Source organism: Macaca nemestrina, chromosome 7 (assembly GCF_043159975.1).
Source record: "Macaca nemestrina isolate mMacNem1 chromosome 7, mMacNem.hap1, whole genome shotgun sequence".
In the NCBI taxonomy this organism is placed as follows: Eukaryota; Metazoa; Chordata; class Mammalia; order Primates; family Cercopithecidae; genus Macaca; species Macaca nemestrina.
Genome location: NC_092131.1, coordinates 12,425,961 through 12,448,903, shown reverse-complemented (window position 1 = coordinate 12,448,903; position 22,943 = coordinate 12,425,961). Strand labels below are relative to the sequence as shown.

At 47.8% G+C, this 22,943-nt stretch overlaps 2 long non-coding RNA genes across 10 annotated transcripts in view; both read left to right on the top strand.

Moving 5' to 3' along the window:
- Positions 1-7,937, top strand: part of LOC112424181 (uncharacterized) — a 44,402-nt gene extending 36,465 nt beyond the window's left edge. For all 9 annotated transcript variants that reach the window (XR_011625583.1, XR_011625585.1, XR_011625588.1 and 6 more), the window contains one exon: positions 7,690-7,937. This is a non-coding gene — a long non-coding RNA (uncharacterized lncRNA). The remainder of the gene's footprint in view (positions 1-7,689) is intronic.
- Positions 7,938-7,953: 16 nt separating this feature from the next.
- On the top strand, positions 7,954-20,595 carry LOC139364196 (uncharacterized). The gene is made up of 3 exons (XR_011625590.1): positions 7,954-9,621; positions 10,882-16,945; positions 17,413-20,595. It is a non-coding gene; the product is annotated as an uncharacterized lncRNA (long non-coding RNA).
- The last annotated feature ends 2,348 nt before the right edge of the window (positions 20,596-22,943 follow it).

Here is a 22,943-nt window from a genome sequence, read left to right as displayed (position 1 = left end):
AGGTAAAGTCTGACCTTTTACCCTCAGTGAGTCTGTGTAAGGCGTGAGACAACATTGTCTGTCATCCTTTATGTGCAAGTTTTGGGCAGATGTGCAGATGACACATCTACCTGCCTTGGGTGTAGTGTGGCCGCCACCAGACCAAGCCTCGTCCAGCTGCCTTCTGCTGAACAGCTGTGGACCCGTAAAAGGAAATGCCAGACCTCCCAGCTCTGGCCTCAGAGACAAGCCTCCCTCACATCTGTCTCCTCCACCAGCCCTCCCCTGAAAACTGAATTTAAAATCAAGCAGGGCTAGGGAGTCACCGCTCTTGGAGTGTTTTCAGGAATTATCACAGACCCTGTTCAAAGTGTATAATGTTCTTAAACTGACAGGATTAGGGGATTAAAATTCTATACATTCTAGAATCCAGGTATCAGAAACTCTCTTGAGAAAAAACTGCCTGGCTTGGTGGAGGGGAGTTAAAGTGCTGTAATATCTAGCAGGTGTCTTCAAAGGCCTGCATATGGCCCATGCATTGTCTGATTACGCACTTGTTCATTTGTTGTTTCATTCATTCATGCACATTTGTTCATTAGAGTGTTTATTTGTTCACACGTCAAAGAAATATTTCTTGAGCACCTATTATGTGCCAGACACTGAGCTGGGTCCTGGGGTTGCTGAGGCAAATGTGATGGTCCAGCTTTGCCTCTTCAATATCCACTCCCCATTCTTCTGGCATCGGTAACCTGATTTTGTTTAGGGGGACAGCCCATCCAATGGATAGAGCCCGAGTGGGGCCCACATCCAAGTGGGGCCTGCCCTACTGTAGCCTAGTGCAGGGCAGTCAAGAGTATTCCCCCTGGAATTGGAATCTCGAGCAGTATAACATGACAGGGACAAAGGATTACTCTCCATTTATGGCCCTGGCACCCCTGGAGAGTCTCCATGTGCCCCCGCCCTGGATCACTGTCTGTTCTCTGAACCCAGTCTGGTTGTGATTCCAATGCTTTGAGCTCTCCCAAATCCTCCCAATCAATTGTGCTTTGCTTAAGTAAACCAGTTTTATTTCCATTACTAGCAACTCCAGAGCCCTTATATATTCTCTATCCCCCAGGAGCTCACAGTCTCTTGGGACAGACAAGTAAACAAATGATTTGGGTTCAGATACCCTTACAGCAATTACACTGGGCGTTCTGGGAGTCCAGAGGAAGGGCCTTTATTAATTTCTTAGCCTCAGTTTCTTTTTAAACGAAGAGCCCCGTAAACCCCTCCATGTATTCCAGTTATTCATTGCTTTATAATAAACCATCCACAGCTGTATGGCTGAAAATATTGATGCATTCTTGTCTCTTGTAGTTCTGGGATTTGACTGGACTCAGCCAGTTCTTGCTTAGGGTCTCTTATGCTGTTTGTAGTTGGAATTTAGCTGGGGTTGGAATTATCTGTAGGCTTTACCACACAGGACATCCGGGATGGCTCACACAGCATGATGACCTTCTAGTCGTCAACTGGGAGCATGGCTAAGGCTGTCCCTGGGAACATCCATATATGGCCTCTCTGTGTAAAGAATTTTACAACACAGATTGCTCCAAGATCAACCCAAGAGACCCCAGTGGACACTGCACGGCTTCTTATAACCTAGTCCTAGAAGTCCCAGAATACCACTAATGACCACGATCTACTGGTCAAGCAAGTCTGTAAGCCAGCCCAGATTCCAGGGGAGGCAAATTAGACCCCACATCCTAATGAGAGAATGAGAAAGTCCCACTACAGGTACAGCATGTGGGATGGGAGCTACTGTTGTGACCATCTTTGGGAAACATCATCTTTCTCACCAGGTGTTCCTTCTAGAACATTCCTTGGGCTACTCACATGCCCCAAATAGGTGGCAGATCCTTGGTGCTTGATCCTAAGTCTCTCATAAGTCAGATGTGACTAATTACTTTGGAAATACCAGTCCCCCAGAGTCTTCTGGCATCGTCATGAGCTTTGTCAACAGAGTCAGACCAACCCTCAAAGCTTTAGATTCAAACTCTGTGTTTTCATCTCAGTTCTAATGCTGAGTTGCTGTGTGACCTTGGTAAGTTGCTTCATCTCTCTGACCCTCAATTTCCTGCTCTGTAAAGTGACTATTAAACATAGCAGTCCTGCTGAACTCCTGGGATTATGGTGAAAACAAAATGAAACTTTGCAAGTGAAGGAGATTTGTTAACTGTAAAGACCAGGGCACACATAGCAGATTATGGTGATGCCGGCTCCATTGAGGAAGGCATTTTCTATACATTACTATCCCTGTAAGGCAGGCAGCCTTGTGAGGAAACAACCTCAAATTCCATTTCTTATTTAAGTCACTTGCTGTAAAATTTGAGTCCAGATCTTCTGCAGGCCCCAATCTCTAAGTGGGCTTTTTTTCTTTTCTCCTTTCCCCAACCCCCCCTCTTTTTTTTTTTTTTTTTTTTTTTTTTTTTTTTTTTTTTGAGACAGTCTCGCTCTGTCACCCATGCTGGAATGCAGTAGCATGATCTCGGTTCACTGAAACCTCCACCTCCCAGGTTCAGGTGATCCTTGTGCCTCAGCCTCCCAAGTAGCTGGGATTACAGGCATGTGCCACCATACCTGGCTAATTTTTTTTTAGTAGAGGCAGGGTTCTGCCATATTGGCCAGACTGGCCTTGAACTCCTGGCCTCGAGTGATCTGCCTACCTCGGTCTCCCAAATTGCTGGGATTACAGGTATAAGCCACCACACCTGGCCCCTGAATGGGCTTTTTAAGAATTGCTTTTTCATTGTTAAAGAAACTAGAAGGACTTGGGTGTGGGTAAATCCCCACAGATTCTATCTTAGAGTGGGTGCTTCATCCATAAGTGTTGGTTGAATGAAAGAATGATGGATGAATGAATGCATAATTAATGACCAACCTGGCATTTTGCTCAGGACACCTTCCGGACCTTTGAAAACTCAACTGAACCTCTCATTATTCTTGTATTACTTGATTTCTTTCAGTTTAAAAACATGTAGCTCAGGTAGGGTAAATTCAGGTTTCTTTCAGATATTGACTGCCAGGAGAAGTAGCAGACCTCACCTCTCTGATCCTGCGGCACCTGGCCACGTTTTTATTTACTTGTTTTAGGGAGAGTCTCGCTCTCTGACCCAGGCTGGAGTGCAGTGCCACCATCACGGATCACTGCAGCCTTGACCTCCCAGACTCAAACGATCCTCTCACCTCAGCCTCTGGAGTAGCTGGGACTATTATTATTATTATTATTATTATTATTATTATTATTTTGTAGAGATGGGGTCTTGCTATGTTGCCTGGGCTGGTCTTGAACTCCTGGGCTCAAGTGATCCTCCTGCCCTGGCCTCCTAAAGTGCTTGTATTACAGACTAGAGCCATGCTTCTATTAGGGACCCCACCTCGCCCCCTCCCTGTCTTCCGCCCTCCATCTTCCTTCCTCCAGGGAACAGGCTGAGCCCCTGCCGGAGCCAGGCACTGTGCTTGCCCTGAGAATACGGAGTGGCAACCAATTCTTGACTGTGCCATCCTGTTTCCGTATCCGTGACTCCACCGAGCAGACCTCACTGCTTACCTCACAAAGAGCCCTGATGCCTTGAACTGTGCCTGGGCCACAGGGCAGTGGCCAGTGAGCGTTTATTAAATGAATAAACAAATGCACAAATGTTCCCAGTGAATGATTTTGGAAAACGCACAAGTGTAGTTTCAGTTCAGTGAAAAGCGAACATTTGGCTTCAGCTGAGGTTCACTCCACCGTGGGTTGCTGGGTCATTTCAGTTCAGGGCTCTGTTGAGGAAGGTGGGGTTTTGCCTGGGTTGGGTTGACAGCAGCAATGGATGCCTTTATCAGGGGCAGAGGGGCGCCCGGAAGCCTTTCTTTGGAAAGTCCGCGTGACCCCTAGCGCTGGGACAAATGCACCTTGTCACTGTCCAGCGGCCGGCAAGTCCCGCGCGCGCCCCTCATCCTCCCTCCTCCCAGGCGCGACTTTGATGGAGCGACCCTTGGCTGCAGCGCCGGGCCTCAGACAATGCACAATGCGCCGAGCCCGGGGCCGCAGCTCCTCAGCGCGGCCACAAGCGCTCTATTGAGCCGGCTGGCGGCGGGCGCTGGAGGCGAGCGGGGCAAGGGGAGGTGCTCTGAGGCCTCTTTGTTCAGGGGCTCACGTGGGGGCAGTTGCTCCGCCGCCCACACAAGTATGCAAACCCTCCCTGACCCTGGCGGTGGACAAAGCCTGCCGGCCGCCCCCAGCCAGAACCAGAATCGGGGTCTTATTCCATACCAGCAGCCCTGCCCGCCCAGGCCTTGAAATCTGTTTTCAGGTGGGGAAATTGAGGCCCAGAGAGGCCAATGAGCTTGTGTGGGCCTGGTCAATCTGAGAAGGCCTGGAAAGCCCCAAATTCACAAGAGCGCATTAATAGAGGATGAAAGCCGTAGTGGAGGAGATCGTGGAAGAGGCCTCCTGTTGGTTTGGGCAAGCGAGGTCACAGGTGTTTTCGGTGCGCCCTCTGCAGGGGGCGGGCCAGACAATGGAAAGAATACGGGCTTTGGATCCCAGAAGTCCAGGCTCAAATCCCGGCTCTACTTGCTGTGTCTGTGCAATCTTGGGCAGGCGTCTGACCGCTTTGTGCGGTACTATTTTTGTATAAAATAGTACCTAGCTCGCAGGCTTGTGAAATAATACATGCCCAGCCCCGGATCCCAGGGGACAGGCAGCCCTCTGGAACCACTGGATCTGACATTGTGGGGGACAGTGGAAGGGGCCCGAACTTCCCACCCGGAAAGACCTGAGATGCTTATGCTTTGATGTTTATGGACTCTGTGGCCTCTGAAGCTGCCTTTCTTATTTGTAAAGTGGGACTAATAATACCTCAGTCAGAGGGCTCCGGTGGAGTTTTAATGAGGTCACACAGTGAAAGCATCTGACACATAGTAGGTGCTCAGTAAACAGCAGCTGTAGTGATTGCTGTGTCATCCCTAAGGATGCAGAATGTCACCTAGGCTCCGCCAGGTAGGCCAGCCTGGGGTGGCCTTCAGACAGGTAAGCTCCTTGAGTCTCTTCAGGGCTGGAGACCGCCTTCCACTCCTGGGGGAGGACCTTGGGGAGGGGCACACCAGGAGCAGACGGTGTTTGAGGTCGGCCAGTGTGGAGGCGACAGTGCCCCCTACTGGACAGTCTGCAGAGTCCGAGGGGCTCCGGCACCTTGGCCCGATCTTGCCAGGACCTGGCAGATCCTTCTGGCAGAGGAGCCTCTCAGAAAGCTCCGGAGCGGGCCCCTCTCCCAGGTGAATCCTATTGTGTTGGCCGGAGGCACTACCCTCCCCACGTCCTGCCAAGGACTGCCTGTCTTAGTTCAGCCCAGTTCATTCTTCTGTTTCTCTAACATCTTTTCATCTCTGGCGTCTTTCCTTTGGGAAACAGAAGTACAGAGAGTTCCACCCAAATTAGCTAAGTTATTATCTGAAACATGCCAACTGACTTTCTGACTCCAGGAGAGTAGATGGCGGCTCTGTGTTGCAAACAGAGCCACAGCCTCCACAGTCACCTGCCCTCCTGGAGGCGCTGGGGCACTCCGAAGGGGGCTATGCATGTAAAAGTGCTTCTCACGTGAGAAGTCCTTCCATCTCACAAACGGGAAGGGTTCGTCTTTCTCCATATTGCCAGCAACTTTCTTTCAGATTATATTTAATGAGTGTGCCAAGGAGCAGATGTGAGCCTGGGTATCCGGCAGGCAGAGAAACCTGGAGAGAGACAAACGTCTGCCCAGATAGAATTTCCATCACAGTTGAGGAACCTCTCTCTCTAGTCCTCCAGCACTTCTGCAGAAGGCGAGGGCAGTAACCGGGCTGCTCATTGGCTTGCTCTGATCTGGGGATGGCCAGTTGAGAAGGAGTCTTGAATCTTTTCATGCTGTTTAATGAAACAAGCAAATGTGCTCCTTGCTCTGGGAGCTGGACTTTATCACCCAAGCAGGGTTAAGATTACTTCGATGGGCTTTTCTGACCTGAGGGGTGACCTGTGTGTGATCTCTGGTTTTCCAGGTGCAAGGGGTTGGTCCATGAGACGTCCATTTCTGGTTGCAATTAGGTAGCGGGTTGCTAAGTTGGAAGGAGAGAGGAATAGAAGAAAAGATCCAGGGGTCTGAGAAGACCGCATGCCAAGCCTGTAGATCTCCCACTGGGCCCTGTTCGTGACAGCTGACTGCCTGTCTTGCTAATCGCTCTTAGCACCCTTTGGCCAGCCCATCTGTGCACACAAGCATGTGACTGAGCCGTGGGCAGTACAGAGGGCTAAGAGACAGGCTGTGTGGGTTGAAGCCTGCTTTGCCCCTCTTCACTGACATCCACTGGGTCTACCTCTTCCCTATCTTCTTGGTGACAGTTTGGATTCTAGTGACAATTAGCTGATGCCCTCAAGGAATTCACATCACAACTCTGAGTTTGGAGAGGTGGGACTAGCTGAGCTCCAAGTCCCTCTGAGTCCTGGAACGGACTCTTTCCTCCTCTCTCCTCCCCAGAAAAGGGAGTGTGGGCTTCCCAGCCGGAGAGGGGACCCAGCTCGTCACTTGCCTGCCCTTTGACCTTTCTAGTCTCGCCTCCTCATCCAGCCTTCCCTGTGGGATTCTGAGAGTGAAAGGAGACAATGTTCTGAGGTCCCAGCACCCCGGAGGGATGCTTAATCAGTGACCATTCCCTTCCTCCCTCCTTCCCTCCTCCTATCCTCTCCCTCCCTCTTCTAAGTCCTCTGGTCCATTATCTTGGCTTTCCGTTGGCCTCAAGTGACATAAGCAATAAATGCCCTTTTTTTCCCACTGCTTTATTTGTCTTTAGTCAGGAGGTAAGAATAATAACTGTAACTTACAAGTTTATCTAAAAAGGTAAGTCTTTCTCTAAGAAGGTAAAATAAACAAACAAACTAAATCCCACTAATAGTAGAATTTTTCCCCAGGGACTAAAAACCACTTTTTCTTCCCCCCCATCAAAAGCAATGCTTTCAGGTGGGGCCGGGGGAGAGGGAAGGTTGTCCCCCAAGGACATTTTTCGTTGTCACTCCTGAAAGGAGACGACCATCGCCCAGGGGGCAGAGGCCGGGGACACTGTCAGACGTCCCGCAGTGCCCAGGACAGCCCCAGCACAATGAAGGCTTTTCTGGTCCCAAACACCAACACTGCTGAGAGTGATAAACCCTGGTCTAAACGGTAGACACAGAGGCATGAACCTGCCACTGCCAAACCACGTGTGTGTGGGGTGGTCCAGACAGACCCATTTCTAGAACAATCTGTGGGAGAAAAGTTGATAGCTGCTGAGCCTGGGAAATGGAAGTTTCGAGCAAGCAAAGCCCCGACGACCCTCCCTGAGCATTTCCGGACCGTTGGAGCAGCAGAAACAGCTCTGCTCAGCGGTCCAGGCCAGCCTGAGACACTGCCTCTCAGCCCTCTTGCCACTGGCAAGCCACTCAACAGTTCAGAGCCCAAAGTAGGACCAGGTCTACCAGTGATTCCCAGAGTGGAGAGACTTTAGAAGCCCAGAGTTGATTTTGATGGTGCAGGGACTGTAACTTTAGGTAACACAGACCACATATGAAATGATTCTTCCCTTTTCAGTTTGCTTCCAAGCCTCTGTTAAGAAGACAGTCTCTGGTGCTCCTTTGTCTTGAATTCTTCTTTGACTTTTGTTTATTTCCTTTTTAATCAACAGCAGGCGGGCTCCAGGTTCACAGGCAAAAATATGTTTAGGTGGAATTTCATCAAGTGGACTTACTTCCATCATATTCTTCATTATGGCCGCAGTTGCACCGCTGGTTTCCCATTTATGGTGGTGAAGTCAAGTTTCCTTTGACAATGAATTTAACTAAGCAACCAAGTAGACTTGAGGACACATATTTAGTAAACAGCAGTGTGGGTGGTACATGGAAGTGGCAAATTCATGAAGGGGGTTCGAGAATGCCTGGGGTGTGGGGGGCAGTGAGAGGAGGGGGAGGCTTTACACTTGGTCATCCAACTCGAGTCTCAGTTTCCTCACATAGAAAGGAGAATGATAATCTCTTCCCTGCCCGAGCAATTGGGTTTGGGCAAAATCAAGCAGCATGGGGCAGGTGAAAGCATTGGTCCCTTGTCCCCCTGACACCTGCAAGGTGCTGCTGCCCTTGTGATGACCTTCTCTGCAGGCTTTCGCTCTCTCTCTCTCTCTCTCTCTCTGTCTCTCTCTCTCTCAGGGTGGCCCAGCACTCTCAGCGGTTAGGGCTGCACTTGCAAGTGGCAAGGAAAGGGGCTAGCATCGTTCAGCCCTCACTGCATGCCTCCATGCATGTCAGCTCATTTCATGCTCAGAGTACACCTGTGAAGAAAGTCTTCTGCAGCCACACTTTTTAATGAGGAGCCTGGGGTTCGGGGAGAGGCAGTCCCAGGTCGAAGATCTGCGTAACTGGTAAATAATAAAGTCCAGATTCAAGACCAGCTCTGTTTGCCTTCAAAACCTGTACTTTTTCCACTAGATCACCCATGAAGGTAAGCTGCCCTTGACCCTGACCATCTGTAATCACTAAGCACAAACACAGCAGAGGGTCAAGGCCAGGGTCACCAGCCAGGGGCCACAGGTCAGGTCACCGGGCACTCCCTCTTTATCTCCATACGCTGGCCTCTGGTGGAGCAGACGCAGTGCCGGCTCAGTCCTACAGACTCTTCTGATACTTCCCGGTAAGTTCAGCGCCATGTTGCCTTAGGCTCTTCACGTGTTTTGGAGGAAATCTTGGCTTTGGAGCACTGGGTTCAAACCCCAGCTTGGCCACTTGCTGGCTGAACAGCTGCGTTAAACCTAGTTTACTCATCTGTGAAACAGGCATAATAATAGTAATATCCTCATATGGGTGGTGGGAAATTTACCAAAGACTATGCATAGTTGACATAACAATCATCAGCCCTCGGTAAATAATAGCGTTTTGTTATCAATAAAATACAAGTGTCCATGTCTAATTCACAATTCACATCAAAGCCAGACCCAGGTCAGCTTACTTAAACAACAGTGTGGAAAGTTGTTGGCTGGAATTTTCTTCAGGGTAACTGAAACTAAAATGAAGAAATGTGATTTGGGTTAACACTGTTTTATTGGTACTATTGCATAAGAAATGAAAAGTGTGTGTTTGGTTATTTTGTTTGTTTTTTGGCCCTACAAATTTCTAGAATTCCATTACACATGATGCAATTTGATTTCTAACATCTGCAAATCAGCATTCAGCTTTACTTCCTATTTCAGCCAGTGTGGGAGAGATTTTTTTTGGTTTCTTCCGTGCAAGAATTGTCATAACTATTTTCCCCTTTTCTGCTGACAGGATGGCCAAAGAATAAACGGTGTGTATTTTTCCCTACAAGTCACTCTGCTCCTTGATGCCTCAGTTTCTCTGTCTAGTGAAAAGGGCATGATGATTTGTCTGATTCCTACAGACTTCATGAGACTGAATTAGTGGTCACTCTACTGAAGCCTGTCTTTTCATAAGAGGCAGTGCACTGTGAATTTCATTCATTCATGAACAGGCATGAACTATTCATTCATATACTCATTCCACACACTTTCAAGAGCCTTGTCTGTGCCAGGCGCTGTGTCATGTGCTGAAGCTCCAGAGATGAGTACAAGGTTATTCCCACCTTTATGTATAGTAAGTCAGGAGGGCCAGACACAAAGGAAGATACAATTGTGCCAGGGTGAAAAAATATTGGGGTAGAGAGCCAATTCTGGAGATTAGCCCACTCACTGATCCGGGAGAAGGCATCTGAGCCAGACCTTCAAATTCAAGTGTGATGTGGGAATAAGGAGAGAATTGGGAGGGGGCCAGGTGCAGTGGCTCATGCCTGTAGTCCCAGCACTTTGGGAGGCTGAGGCAGGAGGATCACTTGAGCCTAGGAGTTCAAGAGCAGCCTGGGCAACACAGGGAGACCCTGTCTTTACAAAAAAAAAAAAAAAAATCCAAAAATTAGCCAGATGTGGTGGCACGCAACTGTAGTCCCAGCTACTAGGGACGCTGAGATGGGAGGATTGACTGAGCCTGGGAAGGTGAGGGGTGAAGCTGCAGTGAGCCATGATTGCACCACTGAGCTCCAGCCTAGGCCACTGAGCAAGACCTTGTCTAGCAGCAGCAGCAGCAGCAACAGCAAAAGAAGAAGAAGAGGAAGAAGAAGAAGGAGGAGGAGGAGGAGAGGAGAGAGAGGAGAGAGAGGAGAGAGAGGAGAGAGATGAGAGAGAGGAGAGGAGGAGAGGAGGAGGAGAGGAGGAGGAGAGGAGGACAGGGGAAGGAGAAGGGAAGAAGGGGAAGAAGGAGGAGGAGGAGGGAAGGGGGAAGGGGAGGGGTGAGGGAGGAGGAGGGAGAGAAGGGGGAGGAGGGAGAGGACAGAGGTTTGAAAGTTGAGTTTAGGTAAGAGTTTTTCAAACTGCAGATGGAAATCTTCCTGAGATCAATAGTAAGATCATAATGAAATGGTAACTATTTTAACTGAAATGGACGGGACTGGAATGGAGTAGATTGGAATGTATCTAGAGTTAAAGGGAAAATAATTGTGTCATGATGGTTTTAGAGGTGTGTGTGTGTGTGTATGCTGGTTCTTACTCTTATAGAGTAAAATTTTTAAAAAAATTTTTAAAGGAAATTCTATGATCCAGATAAGAATGCAGAGGATCTCCATCAGTGGTGGGTGGTTAAATTTTTTAACAGTTGGCTAAGAAAAAAAAAAGTATGCATTCATATGTGTACACGTTTATTTTGCATTTTACTGATATGAAAGATTGTATCACACAACTTACAAATAAGAAAATATATAATATTCTTTATTGCAAATTTCATAGAGCCAGTTGATTCTCATAGAATGCTTTTGTTAACTTTTACTAAATTCTTATCTATAGCTGACTTATGGTTGCATCTCAATCATGATTTGAGAAGATCAGACTACAAGTACATGTTTGAATACTGTCCAGTTCAGCAACGAAGTGACTCACATCATTGATGAATGAGTATAGTTTCACCATGTATGTTGGTTGGCATTTTCTTTTACCTCAATGAGTGACAGAAGACTAACACAACAAAGATGAATGTCAGAACTTCACTCATTCATCAGGCTGGACGTGGTGCTCACACCTGTAACCCCAGCACTTTGGGAGGCCAAGGTGGGCGGATCACCTGAGGTTAGGAGTTCGAGACCAGCCTGAACATGGCAAAAGCCCATCTCCACTAAAAATACAAAAATTAGCTGGGTGTGAGGTGGGCACCTGTAATCCCAGCTACTCGGGAGGCTGAGGCAGGAAAATCACTTGAACCCAGGAGGTAGAGGCTGTGGCGAGCTGAGATGGAGCCACTGCAATCCAGCCTGGGCGACAGAGTGAGACTCTCTCTCAAAAAAAAAAAAAAAAAGAACTTCACTTATTCATCAATATTGTGTCACTTTTTTCCTAAGTTGGATAATAGTTTCAAATTCTAAGAGTATTTTCTTAATTTTTTGGGTCCTATTCACAATGTAATGGCTACAGGTGTAACATACTTTTACATGTAATCTCTTGAGGAAACATTGTGGGAGATTTTGAGGCGAATAAAAGATTACTGGATATTCTTTTAGTAAATCTCTGGGGCCTCCAGCGATTATCTCATGCTATAGAGGTATGTCCCTTTGTCTTTGTATTTTACAACTGTGCAGAGATGTTAATTTAGAGAAAATTGATAGTGGGCAAATCTTTTATGTCCATGGCTAAGCAAAGGATACCTGTCCAAGGCCATGCAAATGAATTTTACCAGGTAGAAAAGGTAAATATGCACAAGGCATATCCTCATTTAACCCAGTTACAACTTCTTACTGCTCCCTCATTAATTAATGGGTTAGGTAAAATAATTCACTTGTATTCATATTATACCTGCTTGAGTCATAATTTTAGCCTTTTTTGAAAATTGTCCTCTAACCATCTTGATCATTAACATTTTCTTCATCACCTTCTTAAGTCCAGACAATCAATACAACAATAAATCCAAGTCTCATTTGTAGCACTTGCCAATTTCCATGGTGTATATATTTCCACAACAACAAATTTCAAGCTACTAATGTGTATGATATTATTGAACATGGAGTTGGCAAGAGTTGCACAATAGCATGCCATTATATAATATTACCAACCCGAGGTGGGTGGATGACTTGAGCCCAGTTCATGACTGGCCTGGGCAACATGCCGAAACCCTGTCTCTACAAAAACTACAAAAATTAACCATGGGTCATGGTGCACACCTATAGTCCCAGCTACTCGGGAGGCTGAGGTAGAAGGATCACCTGAGCCTGGGAAGTGGAGGGTGCAGCGAGCCGTGACTGTGTCACCGCACTCCAGCCTGGGCTTCAAAGCAAGATGGTCTCAAAAAAAAAAAAAAAAAAAAAATATATATATATATATATCACCCCACAGATGCGATAAACATCCGTATCCTTGACAGCATAGGTAACAGTGAACTCTCATTGACATAATTAGGAAGGGATAAGTTTTAAGTACTTATTGCCACATTTTAATGTAATTTATTTAAGCATATAAATTTAATATTTATTGTGCTTAGCCATTTCAAAATCTTGAAAATTTAACAACAGTTTCTTACGGGATCCCTGGATATCAGAAAACACCCCCACGAAAAAAAATGTGGTTCTTCTTTTTCTCTTTTCTTTGCAGATGCTTGGCATTCCAATCAATGGGTTTAAATGAAGGAGCTGAAGCGGGGCATGGTGGCTCACGCCTGTAATCCCAGCACTTTGGGAGGCTCAGGCGGGAAAACCTCCTGAGGTCAGGAATTCGAGGCCAGCCTAGCCAACATGGCAAAACCCTGTCTCTACTAAAAATACAAAAATTAGCTGGGCGTGGTGGCATGCATCTGTAATCCCAGCTACTTGGGAGGCTGAGGCGGGAGAATGGCTTGAACCAGGGGGTGGAGGTTTCAGTGAGCCTCTGTGAGTAAGACTCTGTTACAAACAAACAAACAAACCGGAAAAACAAAAACCAAATTAAATGAAGGAGCTGGGATGAAGGTCTGTAAACAGAGCAGGATCAGGGTAACCCTTTGAATTCCACCAGATCAGATTCAGATTCGAAAGTAGTGTCACCACTGCTGAGAAGGCTTCCCAAGGTGACATGGACAGAGGGCTCACGTCTCACTTCTGCGTTCTCAACTGGCAGGACTCACTCTTCCATGGCCTGAGGGGTGCAGAATGGAGGGGAAACAGAGTCCTGCCCTGGCTTGGGAGCTGGAGACCTGGGTTCCTGCCCTGCTTTGCTGTGAGCCCCACTCGTGTGGGAGCCAGTGTCCTCACGAAGGGAGTCTGTCTTGCACAGGAGCAGGCAGGCGGCCCATGTATAATAAACAGCTGAGGCCGGGTGCGGTGGCTCACGCCTGTAATCCCAGCACTTTGGGAGGCCGAGGCAGGCGAATCACCAGGTCAGGAGATCAAGGCCATCCTGGCTAACACGGTGAAACCCCATCTCTACTAAAAATACAAAAATTAGCCGGGCGTGGTGGCGGGTGCCTGTAGTCCCAGCTACTCGGGAGTCTGAGGCAGGAGAATGGCGTGAACCTGGGAGGCGGAGCTTGCAGTGAGCCAAGATCATGCCACTGCACTCCAGCCTGGGCAACAGAGTGAGACTCCATCTCAAAAATAAAATAAAATAAACAGCTGATCCTCAGATCATAGAGGGTAAAGGGTCAGGGGGAAAATGGAGGGTGTGTGCCCTGTGTGTAAGCACTAAATTCAAACATTTAAAGACGACTGTGCGCTGCTGACCTGGCAGACTTGGCCAGCAGGGTGCCAGTTTGAGATCCCTCAACTAGAGGATTTCTAGGGCCCAGTCTGGTTTGACAGCCCCTCTTCCTACCCACCATACCTGAGCCTTGCCCATCTCCTGAACTCCTGTCCTTCACATCCTTACCCAGGAAAAGGCTAAGGAATGGCCTCGGGGATGCTTATTACATCAAGTGGGATATGTAGTGATACCATTGAATAAGTTATCCTTGGAAGACGTTTAGTGTTTGGGAGTTTGCAAGCTCAGACCATTTTCGAAGGGAAAAAAAAAAGTATTTGTGTTGAATGTTCAGTTCCTCTGGCATCCAGAAGGTTCAAATCAGTTATTTCCATCCCCTTCGATCAGATTTCTGTCTCTGCGGGATGCCCCAAATGAAGGAGCTGGCTTACCTTTCGGAGTCACAGGGTAGAAAAATATGTGTGACTTTAAGCCCTAGAGAAGCCTGGACAGCCAGTGCTCCCCTTGGGGTGGTGTCTGGGGCTGAGATGGTGGAGGGAGCGCAGAGGCAGTCTCTTAACCTGAGCTCTGGGTGGAACAGCAGGAGCTATTACCACACCATTTACTTGTGTTACGTCTCTCTCTCTGCAAGCCCCTGTAGATGAATTTGCAAGTTAAATGCATTTAGGTTACGGCCATCCCATATAAGGCACATAATTTTCTTCTTACAAAGAATGACTAATCACCTGTTAGGAGAACTTTTGAGGACTATTATAGTATCATTTTATATGTGTGTGTGTAAGGAGGCAAAGTGTATGAGTGTGTATATGTATATATTTGTCTGTTTATCAAAGACCTCTTCTGTGACCTCAAATGTCATTGCCACTCTGAATTTAGACATTCATGCACACATAGGGTTGCTAGAGAAATACAGGACACCCACTTAGAAATTTAGAATTTCAGATAAACAGTGAACACTTTTTAGCATAAGTACGTCTCGGGCAATATTTGGGAATATTCACATTCAAAAAGTATTTGCTTTTTGTCTACATTCAAATTTAACTGCACATCCTGTATTTTTATTTGTTAACTCTGGGAATGCTACAGACACACAAATGCACCCATTTGTGTATGTGCCTCCACAACACCTCTGATACGGAGACACAAATATGTGCACACGTATGCATAACTGGGCTGTCCTTTGTCCATGGATTCAGATACACACACACACACACACACACACACATACACTTCCTCCTCTGTCATGAGCACAGTTGTGACCCCAAGGTGCCCTCCGAGTTGAGTTTACAACCACAAGGTCTGTTGTTGCTTCCTGAGGCGGATTTCTCCCGGGTTTCTTTAAGAACCTGCAGTTGCTGGGCGGTCATTACTCTTTCCTGAAGTTCCCATGGATTTAACAGCTTTGGACCTGGTTTGGAGCAGGGGCCCCGGCTGCGGGCTTCCCTCCCGTCCAGCCTGCCCTGCTGCCTTTCCCTGAAGGCGTCTCGGTTACTTGCGGGCCAGGCCCGGCTGGCTGGTGGGCTTTCTTGGGAGCAGGCCTCTTCCCTCCGGCTCCCCAGCTGCTCGTATCCGGGTTTACGGCCCCGGGGCAGTGCCTACGGGGCCTGCAGGCTGGATGTTCTGAGATTTTTATTGGCATCTCCATCAAGATGAGGGCCATGGGGGTCCTTCAGGCCTTCCGGAGCCGCTTTATTGGGGCCGGCCTTCCAGACACGGCGGGGAGCAGCGATTTCCAGGGGAATCTGGTTTCTCTGCTGGGCTCGCACCCGTTTCCTCTGTGTTTGGCTTGGCAGCGCCTCGGCCTGGCCTGTTTTGAGCCTCACCTCGTGCTTGGGCTTTTGTGGCCTGTGGGTAGATGAGGTGGCGAGGGGTAGCCGTTTCCCCTCAGCCACAGAGACACAAACGGAGCTTTGTACGGGGCCGACGCAGGTGGAAGGGAAAGAGCTCAGGCCTCTCCAGCCCTCAGGGAAATGCTCTGGAGTTGGAGGACATTAAAACACAAATGCAAACCACTCCAGATCGTCTGCACCTTGAGAGCCCAAGCTCAGTCGTGGGAGGACTGAATGGCCGGGTGTCAATGACTGCCGCCTTCTTTGGGACCTGGAATAGGAAGGAGGTGCAGGGATTAATATTCTGTGAGGGGATTTAAATTTTAAAACCCCAGTGGGGGTTAAGCTCACAGTGAGCTCTGAGCAACAGATGGTCAGAGTGACCTTGGCGTTGGAGGCAGGGAAGGCGATGCCTGGGGAGAGAGTGCCTGTCCGGGGGGTCCCCTGCTGTCCACAGGTCAGCCCATGTGGGCCACCAAACCAAATGACTAGCCAGCCTACTTGTAATGAAAGATTCAGGATTGGCCGGGCGTGGTGGCTCATGCCTATAATCCCAGCACTTTGAGAGGCCAAGGCGGGTGGATCAGGAGGTCAGAAGTTCGAGACCAGCCTGGCCAAGATGGTGAAACCCCATCTCTACTAAAAATACAAAAATTAGCCGGGCGCTGTGGTGGGCACCTGTAACCCCAGTTACTCAGGAGGCTGAGGCAGGAGAATCGCTTGAACCGGGGAGGCAGAAGTTGCAGTGAGCCAAGATCGCGCCACTGCACTCTAGCCTGGGGGATGGAGGATTCTCTAACAAAAAAAGAAAAGATTCAGGATTAGTGTTTGAGCTGAATTATGTCCCCCTCCAAATTCAAATTCATATGAATGTGGGTACTTCAGAATATGGCTGTCCCTGCCTCCCTGCCACCTCCGCCTATCCCGGGTTCAAGATATTCTCCTGCCTCAGTCTCCTAAGTAGCTGGGATTACAGGTGTGCACCACGATGCCCAGCTAATTTTTGTATTTTTAGTAGAGATGGGTTTTTGCTGTGTTCGCCAGGCTGGTCTCGAACACCTAACCTCAGGTGATCCACCCTCCTCGGCCTCCTAAAATGCTGAGATTACAGGCATGAGCTGCCGTGTCCAGCCTGGACATAGGATCTTTAAAAAGATAATTAAACTAAAATGAGGTCAAACTGGTGGGCCCTAATCCAATGGAGCTAATGCCCTCGTAAAAGAGGAAATGTGGACACAGACACACGCAGAGAAGACCATGTGAGGACACAAGGAGAAAACAGCCGTCCGCAAGCCAAGGAGAGAGACCTCAGGAGAAACCAGCCCAGCTGACACCTTGATCTCAGACTTCCAGCCTCCAGAATGGTGAGGAAGTCAGTTTCTGTTGTTTATGCCCCCTAGTCAGTGGTACCTTGTTACAAGGCCCAAGCAAACAAATATGGTAGCCACAAGAGGGAAATGATCAGGGCGGGCCTTAATTTTGTTTTTTATACGCGGCAGATTGGAGAAGGTGGCCGCACACTCCTAGTAGAGTGTGATCACAGAGATACTGGTGCATCCAACTCTCGGGGCCTTTCATTTCCATGTGATCCAACCCAGCCTGCAGTTCAACCCACCGTCCTTTATTCACTTACAGTTTGAGGCCCCCACGAAGCGGGTCCTGAGACGTAGGTGTCAGTGGTTTATCTGGGAAGTTGTTCCAGGAAGTAGATGAGGGAACAGGGATGGCAGGAAAGCCAAAACCAGGGGAGCTCATGAGATCGTTGTGGTGGGTGGGCCTCAGGAGCTCAGTGCACCAGGGACCCTCTGAGAGTCTTTCTGGTGCCCCTCAGAATTGTCCCACCAAGGGCAGGACGCTGAGGAATTTTTGCCGACGCCCTGGCTGTGCCCCGGTGAAGGTCATTCCTGCTGCTGGAGAAGGTCGTCAAGCACAGGACACGGGAGATGGCCTGAGGGTGTGGGAATGTGTTCCCTGGGGTTGGCTGAGGAGAGGGCACCAACGGCCTCTGCCCAGTCTCTCACGAATCTGCTGACCCAGGGGCTGGCCAGAACCTAATTCCTCGTCTTGCTGGCCGAGGCCCTCAGCCACCTTGCCCTGAACAGTGGATCTGATTCTGCTCCTTCCTGCACCAACGTCATGCTTGATTTTCTTGGTTCCACATTAATCAAGGATGGGAAACACCAAGGCGTTTTTCCTAATCTGTCACAGCCCTCAGCACAGCACTTCTGACATCAGACCCGCAGGAAGGTTCCCCCCACGCCGTGCAGTTCTCCGGTGGACACCAGCAGGGTGTCCTGCAATTCAATTCGGACCCTATCTACCTGGAGATAGCATCAGATCGAAGCATCAGATTGCACAGGCTGAGGGCTCAGTCCCACAAAACCGCACCTCACTTCAGATGTCAATCACAAGCCCCAGGCTGTGGCCTGAACCTCTGACTGACTGGCTATGGACAGGGGTTCCCTCAGCTCCGCTTTTCAGGTTTGATTAATTTGCTAGAACTCAGAGAAACACTTTACATATATTGAACCATTTATTATAAAGGGTATTACAAAGGATGCAGGTAAGCAGCCAGGTGGAAGAGCAGCACAGGGCAAGGCGTGGGGGAAGGGGCGCGGAGCCTCCACCCTCTCCAGCTGCACCACCCTCTAAGAACCTTCACGTGTTCAGCTATCTGAGACCCACCCGAACCCTGTCCCTTTGAGGTGTTATGGAGACTTCATGCGGTAGGCATGATGGATTAAACCATTGGCCATTGGTAATCAACTCAACCCTCAGTCCCTGTCCCCTCCCCAGAGGCTTGGAGGTGGGGCTTAAAGTCCCAACCCTCTAATCCTGCCTTGGTCTTTGCTGCCAGCCACCGGTCATCTCATTAGCATTAAAAAGACACCACTCCAGAGAGTCCAAGGGCATCAGGAGCTGTGTGTCAGGGGCCAGGGGCAGGGACCATATGTGTATTTCTTAAATCACAGTGTTGCGCACACTTAACCCCTGGGTCTGTTGACATGCTGTTTCTCCAGCCCAAATCCTGTGCTCTCCCCCTGACACAGGAGTCTTCTCTCATTGGAGACGTTCCCACTTCTGGACACTCCCCATCCCCATCCCTCACCAGCTCAGTGTGACCCCTGTATCTCCCTTGAGACTGCGAAGTTGTCCCAGGACCTGCCCCTTCATAGGGATAAGGCTTTTCCCCTCTCCTTTTCCCTCCTTCCTGTCTTCCTGCCTCCCTCCTTCTTTTCTTTCTTCTTCTCTCCCTCCCTCCCTCTTTCTTTTCTTCCCTCTTTTTTCCCTCCCTTCCTCTTTCCTTTCTTCCTTCTTTCCTCTCTCCCTCCCTCCTTCCCCGCTTCTTTCTTTCCTCCCTCCTTCCCCTTTCCCTGCTTCCCTCCCTCCCTCTTTCCCGTTTCCCCTCTTCCTTCTTTCCTCTCTCCCTCCCTCCCTCCTTCCCCTCTTCCTTCTTTCTTCTCTCCCTGCCTCCTTCCCTTCTTCCTTCTTTCCTCGCTCCCTCCCTCCTTCCCCTCTTTCTTCTTTCCTCTCTCCCTCCCTCCTTCCTTTCTTTCTTCTTTCCTCCCTCCCTCCCTCCTTCCCCTCTTCCTTCTTTCCTCTCTCCCTCCCTCCTTTACTTACTATGCAGTGTTATGCACTGTGTACCACCTGTTTTGTACGAATCAGTGTGCCAGGGGACACTGAGATGAGTAACTCAGCATTTGTGCCCTTGAGGGGTTCACCATCAATGGCAACAGCCAGCTTTGGTCAGCTCCTTCTGCAAACGCTGACCCTCCCAGCCCAAGCCACCCTGCCTTCTGAGAGTCTAAAGCCAGGTCAATTCCGTAGGCACTAGTCAGTCATGTGGGAGAGGGGTGGTGGATGGAGGCATGGCTTTGCTTCCTTTGTAAAAGCTCTGTGAGTCCTTATGGGTGCCTCTCAGAGGGTGCCTTGGAACTGTCACCCTGGCTGCAGCAGCAGGCACCGCCATGGGTCTCCCTTACACTGGATCCTCTCCATGCACTGCCTTGCTCTCCTCGCCTGTCACTCCTGCCTCCTGAAAGCACCTCCCAAATCAACTGCCTGCACCTGAGTCCTTGCTTCAGGCTCTGCTTTGGGAGAACCCAAATTAAGACCCCATCTCTGCCCAGTGCTGGGTTTGGAAGGCGCGGGCAGGAGCCTGACTGCACCTGCTTTGCCAGCGTTGGGTTGAGGGGCAAGAGGAAAGAAGTAGGGAGCCCAGCTGTGGTCTCCAGGCGAAACTGTGACCTTTGCAACTTCAGTAACGAAGCTGGTTTTTAAAAAATCTCCATCTGCCTGGTTCTTAGATCCACTTCTCAATGTTTCTTAAAGAAAGAAGAGCCGTGACTTGTTAGGATTTCCTCAAACCCCTGTATTTATACAAATGTATATTGACTAGCCTGTTACTCTACTATTTTTAATCAATTTTATTGAGGTATACTTTATAAACAAAATGTATAGTTAACAAATGGTGACAAATTGTATACCTAAGTGACCACCACCTTGATCAAAATAGAGAACATTCCAAAGTCCCAGAAAAGTCCCTCTGTCCTTTTTTGGTCAAACATCCACATTTTTTCCCAACCAGGCAACTCCTCATCTGATTTGAATCACTATGAAATCATTTTATCCATATTACAACTTCATATGCATGGAGTCAGACATATAGAATGATCCCCTCTGTGACTGACTTCTTTCATTCTGGATTCTAGTTCTTTCCTTTTTATTACTGACTCATACTCATCATTGTATAAATCTTTGCAAGGTTATGTGTTTTCATTTCTCTTGGGTAGATGCCTAGGAGTAGAATTGCTGGGATATATGGTAGGTGCATGTTTGACTTTATTTTTTTAAAAACAGAAATTTCTGAGCTGTTTTCCAAGAGTTGTTCCATTATACACTCTTACCAGCAACCTATGAGAATTAGCTACTCCAGCTCCACATCCTTCTCTGCTTTGGGTATTGTATCAGTTCATTCTCACATTCCTATAAAGAAATACCTGAAGGCCAGGTGCGGTGGCTCTCTCCTGTAATCCCAGCACTTTGGGAGGCCAAGGTAGGTGGATCACCTGAGGTCAGGAGTTCGAGACCAGCCTGACCAACATGGTGAAACCCTGTCTCTACTAAAAATACAAAAATCAGCCAGGCATGGTGGCACGTGCCTGTAATCCCAGCTACTCGGGAGGCTGAGGCAAGAGAATCGCTTGAACCCGGGACGTGGAGGTTGCAGTGAGCCAAGATCATGCCACTACACTCCAGCCTGGGTAACAAGAGCGAAACTCCATCTCAAAAAAAAAAAAAAAAGAAAAGAAAAGAAAAGAAATACCTGTTCTGGGTAATTTATAAAGCAAAGAGGTTTAATTGCTTCACGGTTCCACAGGCTGTACAGGAAGTATAGTGGCTTCAGGTTCTGGGGGGGAACTTAGGGAGCTTTTACTTATGGGGGAAGGCGAATCAGAAGCAGGCATCTTCACATGGCAGGAGCAGGACCCAGAGAGAGTGGGGAGGTGCTACACACCTTTAAACAACCAGATCCCTTGGTAACTCACTCACTCACTCACTATTACGGGAACAGCACCGAGGGAATGGTGCTATACCATTCCTGAGAACTCTGCCCCATGATCCGATCACCTCCACCAGACCCCACCTCCAACACTGGGGATTCAACATGAGACAATTTGACATGAGATTTGGTGGGGACACAAATCCAAACCATATCAGGTATTTTCAGGATTTTAAATTTTAGTTGTTTTAGTGGGTGTGTAGTTGTATCCATCTCTATCGGCCATTCACACACCTTCTTTTGTGAAGCATTTGTTCTTTTGCCGGTTAAAAATATTGCATTTTGTTTCTTTATTATTGAGTTATGGAAGTCCTCTATATGTTCTGAATATAAGTCCATTATCAAGTACGTGTGTTGGGAATATTTACTCCCAGACTATGTCTTGAATTTTCAATTCCTTCTTTTGTGAATTTAAAAAATTTATTTTTAAAAATTATTTATTTCCTTTTTGAGATGGAGGTCTCACTATGTTCCCCAGGCTGGCTTCAAACTCCTGGACTCAAGCAATTGTCCTGCCTCAGCCTCCTGAGAAGCTGGGAATACAGGTGTGCACCACCACACACAGTTCATTTTGGTGTCTTGGAGTTTGTTATTTTTTAAACAATAAGAAAGCTCTATTTTCTTCTAGTATGTTTTTATTTTTTGCTTTTAAATTTTAAACAGTTTTATTGAAGTATAATTTACATTTTATAAAATTCTCTCATTTTAAGTGGATACTAATGGTGTTATTTTAAAGCAGAAACTTAATGAAGTCCAGTTGACCCATTTTTTTCTTAGATGATCCTAAGATGATCCTTAGATGATCCTTCTTTTTTCCTAAGACATTTTTCTCTATCCCAAAGTCACAAATATTTTTCTCTGCCTATGTTTTCTTCTGGAAGTTTTAGTTTTAGCTCTTACATTTAAGTCTCTGGGTTAATGTTTGCATATCGTGATCAGTATTGTTTCTAGGTCTTTTCAGTGGCCAGAGCTAAGATACCTAGACTATGCAAAACACGCCTCATAAGTTTATAATGATGTTTCTCATTTAAATCAGGACTATAGGTTTTTGTTTTTTAACTTAACCTCTTTTGATTACATCTATATCTATCTGCTTTCTTCCATATCTGAGCATGTTGATTTTGAAGGACACAAGGGATGCTAGAATTTAAATATCCCATAATTACTCATTTGTATTATCTCATCTTACACACAAAACAGTCTCATAACATTGATATGATCAATTATGATGACTGAAAACTGTGAAGAATGTCTTGTACGTGTGCTTCCCTCTCCTCTCATTTGTTGTCGTTGTGCTATGTCTCCATTGTCAGGACATATGGCCAGTGCATGCTTTTATTTTTTTTTTAGACGGAGTCTCGCTCATGTCCCCCAGGCTGGAGTGCAGTGGTACAATCTTGGCTCACTGCAACCTCTGCCTCCTGAGTTCAAGCGATTCTCCTGCCTCAGCCTCCTGAGCAGCTGGGACTACAGGTGCGTGCCACCATGCCCAGCTAATTTTTTGTATTTTTAGTAGAGACAGGGTTTCAACGTGTTAGCCAGGATGGTCTCAATCTCCTGACTTCATGATCCGCCCGCCTCGGCCTCCCAGAGTGCTGGGATTACAGGCATGAGCCACTGCAGCTGGCCTGCATGCCTTCTTTAAGCTGTCTTTTGTCCGTAGTTCTACCAGTAAGTATATATATTTCATGTTAATATCGCTCTATCGTTTTGTCATCTGCAGCTGATTCTCTGGTAGATTCCTTAGGAAGGACTACAGGAACAATTCTTTTGTTTTCTTTTCCTTTTTTTTTTTT